General features: G+C 33.5%; 1 non-coding gene across 1 annotated transcript; it reads right to left on the reverse strand.

Moving 5' to 3' along the window:
- Nucleotides 1-4501: 4501 nt before the first annotated feature.
- Nucleotides 4502-4604, reverse strand: LOC112397863 (U6 spliceosomal RNA). The gene has a single exon (XR_003002885.1). It is a non-coding gene; the product is annotated as a U6 spliceosomal RNA (small nuclear RNA).
- Nucleotides 4605-5299: the final 695 nt, after the last annotated feature.

Below are 5299 nucleotides of genomic sequence, written 5' to 3' on the forward strand. Positions count from 1 at the left end.
CACCCTAAGTCTCACCACCAGAAGTTTGTCTTTTCAAAGAGCATACTTTGGACTTTGTTTATGCTTGTTTTTTATTTTTTAACTTCTGTTCCTTTGTTTAATTTTCTTCCTTCTGCTTTAAAAAAATGTTTACGTTTAATTATTTTGCTTCTCTTTTTCTAACTTCTTGAGATGTTAGCTCATTAATTCTCATCTTTTCTTTTTTTCTAATATATGCATTTAAGGCTGTAAATTCTCTCCAAATTGCAGTGCCTTCCTATAGATCATGATATATAGTATTAGTGTTATCATTCAGTTCAAAATATATTCTAATTTATATTTAAAAATTTATATGTAATTTATGTTTCTTCTCTGTTCCATGGGTTTCTAGGAAGTGTACTTCTTAAATTCTAAACGAATGGAAGTGGTTTTTTGTCTTTCTTTAGTAGATTTCCAGTCTAAATGGATTATGAGCAAAGGACATATCCTATATATTTTCATTCCTCTGAAATTTTAGATATTTCTCTTGTAAACAATATATAGTTTAACGTTAAAAAAATTCAGTATGATAATTTGTCCTTTGACTAGTTAATATCATTCATTTACATTCAATTTAATTACTTATAAATTAGAGTTCCTTTCTACCCTCTTATTTTGTTCTTTACATTTATCATATATGTTCACTTTTTTTTCTTGACTTTGCTTTAATTGACTAAATATTATTTTATCATTATTATATTCTCTTGGAAGTTTTAAAATGTTATTTCTCCTCTTATGGTGCCTACCCTAGAAATTATAACATGTACACTTTACTTTTCAAAGTCTGAATTTAAAAAATATTTATCTACCTCCTAGATATACAATGAACATTTTAACTCCATTTATCCTCTTCTTGACTTCTTGTTGCCTAGAGTTTTAAATCTACCTCTTTTTCCACTGCAACAATACATTATTATAATCATTTTATATAGAATCAATAGTCATTTACATTTACCCACATATTTACTACTATTTTTTTTCTCCTTGATTCTATTTGTATTTCAGACCTTCCATCTAGGATCACTTTCTTTATGCCTGAAATTTATCCTGTATAATTTTCTTTAATGAACATCTGCTGATGACAAATTCTCTTGACTTATTTCTCTAAGAACATTCTTATTTCAAACTCAGCACTTTGAAGTCCACTGTCCTTGGAGAGACTTACTACTGATCAATGATCAATCTGTCATTTCTTCAGAAATAATCTTTCTTTGGCTTCTGTCAAGATTTTTCTGTCTTTGGTTTTCTTCAGTTTTCATATGATAGTCATGACTGTGGATTTATTTTTACTTATCCTTGAAATTAAATGGACCTTTTCAATCTATACATTGGAGCCTTTCATCTATTCTTAGATATATTCTCTTCAAATAGTTCCTTTGGCTCATTTCTCTCTATTCCTTCCAGGACTAAAATCAGATGAACTCAAACTGTATTTTATGTATCTCTTGTCCTCTGTACATTTTCTATATTTATATATATCTATGCTGCATTCTCAATATATTTTTCTCTTCTATCTTCCTGGTCACATATTTTGTCTTTTGTTTGTAGTCAATCTGTTACCACATACATCTGTTGAGGTTTTTAATTTCAGTTATTGCTTTTTTCATTTCTAGATGTTATTTGGTTCTTTTTAAAGTCTGTGTTTTTTTTATAGTTTCCTATTTCTGGTAGAAATTTTAACATTTGTGACTTACTTTTATAACATGGTCAACACAATTGATTTAAAACATGTGTCTGAAAAGTTCAACATCTGAACTCTGTCTCTGCTGACTCTGGTTTATGTTGGTTCTTGCTCATGTTATATTGTTGCTTTCTTTTTTGGCTCAGAAACTTTGATTACTTGCTAGCCATTGCCCTTGAAAAATTATTTTGGGACACTTCCTGAGGCATAAGATGGATTTTCCCTCCTCAATATAGGTTTTTGATTTACCTCTCTTATTTCTCTGAGCGTGTTTATTTGGGACAACTTCAAACCAAATTTAAGTTCTGTGAGTCATTAGTCCACCTAGACCTTGCTTACCTAGTGTGCAACAACATGGGAGACTTGGTCTGCTGTTATAACCACACAAGTATGTTTCTTTTTGCTTTTCCTGTTCTTTTTCCTTTCCTACTTGGTTCAAAACCACAGCAGTCCATTCCACAATTAATCAGAGTTTGAAGGAAATATAGTGGGTCAACCTCTCTTTTGTTATGACTGAGGATGTGGTTCAATATAAAGGTCTCCCATAAGACTTTTTCCCCACCCCCAAAATATCAAAATGCAAGTACTTGTAGCATTAGTTCATACCTTTGGGCATAGGCAACTTTGGTGTTCTAATATTATACTTCTGTTTGCCCATTACTAGAACCACAACTTCTATGGTTGTTTTAAAATTCTTTTCTTTATTTTTACTGGGCGTCATCATGCTATGTCTAGGCGTGAGTTTCTATTTTCCCTCATGAAAATAATTCATTGGACTTCTTATTTTTTTTTTTTTTTGGACTTCTTATTTATTAATTGTATTTTCATCATTTCTGGAATACTCTCAGCTGTTATCACTTCAAGTATTGTGTCTACCATGCTTTGTATCTCCTCTCTCTGGAACTCCAGTTACATTTACGTTAGACTCTCTAATTCAGTCCTCATCATTTCTTAACTTCACTTTAATATTTTTCACTCTTTCTGTGTGATACTGTGTTCATTTGCTAGAGCTGCTGGAACAAATTACCGTAAATTTGGTGCCTTCAAACCACAGAAATTTATTCCCTCATGGTTCTGAAGGCTAGAAGTCCAAAATCAAGGTGTCTTCAGGGTTTGCTCCTTCTGGATGCTCTGGGGAAGAATCTGTTCCATGTCACTCTCTTACTTCTTGTGGTTGTTGGCAATTCTTGGTGTTCCTTGGCTTGTAGACCCATCACTCCATTCCCTGCCTCTGACTTTACATGGTCTTTCCTTATGGGTCTTCTCATCTGTATCTGTGTTTCAAATCTTCCTCTCTTTTCTCTTATAGAGACAACAGACATTAGATTTGGAGCCCACCCTAAATTTAGGATGAACTCATCTCAAGATTATTAACTTAATCACATCTGCAAAAACCCTATTTCTCAATAAGTTCATATTCATAGGTGCCAAAGATTTTTTTAAAGATTTATTTATTATTTATTTATTCATTAATTTATTTATTTTTGGTTGCGTTGGGTCTTAGTTGCAGTGCACGGGATCTTCACTGAGGCATGCAGGATCTTTCATTGCAGCACATTGTCTTCTCTCTAGTTGTGGTGTGTGGGTTTTCTCTTCTCTAGTTGTGGTGCGCAGGCTCCAGGGTGTGTGGGCTCTGTAGTGGTGCACGGGTTCCAGAGCATGTGGGCTCTGTAGTTTGTGGCACATAGGCTCTCTAGTTGAGGTGTGCAAGCTCAGAGGTCGTGGCACGTGGGCTTAGTTGCCTCGTGGAATGTGTGATCTTAGTTCCCTGACCAGGGATTGAATCCATGTCCCCTGCATTTTAAGGCATATTCTTTACCACTGAGCCACCAGGGAAGTCCCAGTGCCAAGGATTTGAACATATCTTTTTTGGGGACACAATTTAACACACTGCAGCTACATTCTGATTAATCTACTCGTATAAATCTTCCTGTTTATTAATCTATCTTTAGCTGAATCAAATCTGCTGTTAAATGTATTCATTTATGTTTTAAATTTTCAATTATTAAATTTTCATTATTCAAAATGCTTAGTCTTTTAGATTCTTCTCTGCACATTTTGAAAACCAGTCCTTAATTTTTGTAAATATATAAAAACATGACTATATATTTTGTGTCAAGTTACTGCAATATCTGGAGTTTCATGCATCCTTTCCTATTTTGTTGTTTCTCTTGGTTAAGAGTGCCTTGTTTTCTCATGTGTTTAGTGAATTTTGTCTGAGTAGGTCAATTTCATTGAAAATTTGCTTTTAAAAGTTCATGGAGACCTGGTATTATGTGGGTTCCTTCAGAAAGTGTGTGCATTTTGTTTCTGCCAGAGCTAAGGATAACATCTTATTTGGAACTACATTAAAATTTTAGTTTGAGAGTTTAAGAATGATTCAGACACTATAAATTTGCACCTTAAGTGCAAATTTAATCTCACACCTTAAGCCAGATTATGAATTCAGTTTTTTAGGGCTGTTGCTTTCCTCTGCTAAACTGCCAAGTTTCAGACAGATTTTCATGTAATCTTTGGTGAAAGTGAGCAGTATTTCTAGTTCTCTCTTACACTAAGGTGAAACACTTTGGGGTCTTTGACTTAAAGGGGGAAAGATCTCTTCTTATACTCCCCATTTTGAATAGATCACAAAATTTTCCTCCTGTACTCCATGTGCCATGAGACTACGAAAACTGATACCCAAGTTCACCTAGTTTAGCAAAGGCCATCAAATTCCTTTTACCTATCTGGTTCACACCATCACTATATCCCTGGATTGAGAATTTCTTACTTTCTTTGCTGCTCAAAAGTGCTTTTTTTTTTTTTAATATGGAATGCTTCACAAATTTATGTATTATCCTTGTGCAGGGGCCAGACTAGTCTTCTCTGTATCATTCCAATTTTAGCATGTGTGCTGCCAAAGCAAGCATTCAACAGTGCTCTTAATAAAACATTTTAAAGTTTTTATCTAGCATCTTAGTTATTTAAAATAAGAAGTTTAGTCTAGTAATATTGTCTGTTGTCTTATCAGAAACAGAAATCCTCTTTTTCTTTTTTAATCAATTTGGATGATTTCTATTATTTTAGAAAATTATCTCTACCACCTACATTTAAAACATTGATTGGCCTAATTTTTTTTTACCATATTCTCTCAAGGGCTGTAAAATTTTAACTATATCTGTGGTTATGGACCAATTTTTATTTATAGTTAATTTTTACATTTCCCCTCTCTTTTTCTAATGTGATCAGGCCAATATAATTAATATAGATAAATCGTTGATAAAAAAATGTGATAAGAACTATGGAATTTCTATGAGTGTGTTATGGAGGTAAACACAAGAGACATTTTGTCAAGATTTAAATAGGAATATGTATATAAAGTTCTTAGCACACTGTCTCATACTTGATAAAACCTCAATAGATATTGATGCTGAAAGCTCAGCCTCTGTGCACCAGTGCCAAATCGAATCTTGGAGACAGAGTTTTGGTTGAAGTAGAAAAGAATAGCTTTATTGCTTTGCCAGGCAAATGTGGACACAGTGAGCTCCTGCCCCAACAAATATGTGTCCCAACAGGGGAGGATTTGATGAGGAGTTTTATAGCAATGGTTCAAGGGTGAGG

The sequence above is a fragment of the Neophocaena asiaeorientalis genome, unplaced genomic scaffold, assembly GCF_003031525.2.
Source record: "Neophocaena asiaeorientalis asiaeorientalis breed wild unplaced genomic scaffold, Neophocaena_asiaeorientalis_V1.1 scaffold35, whole genome shotgun sequence".
Classification (NCBI taxonomy): domain Eukaryota; kingdom Metazoa; phylum Chordata; class Mammalia; order Artiodactyla; family Phocoenidae; genus Neophocaena; species Neophocaena asiaeorientalis.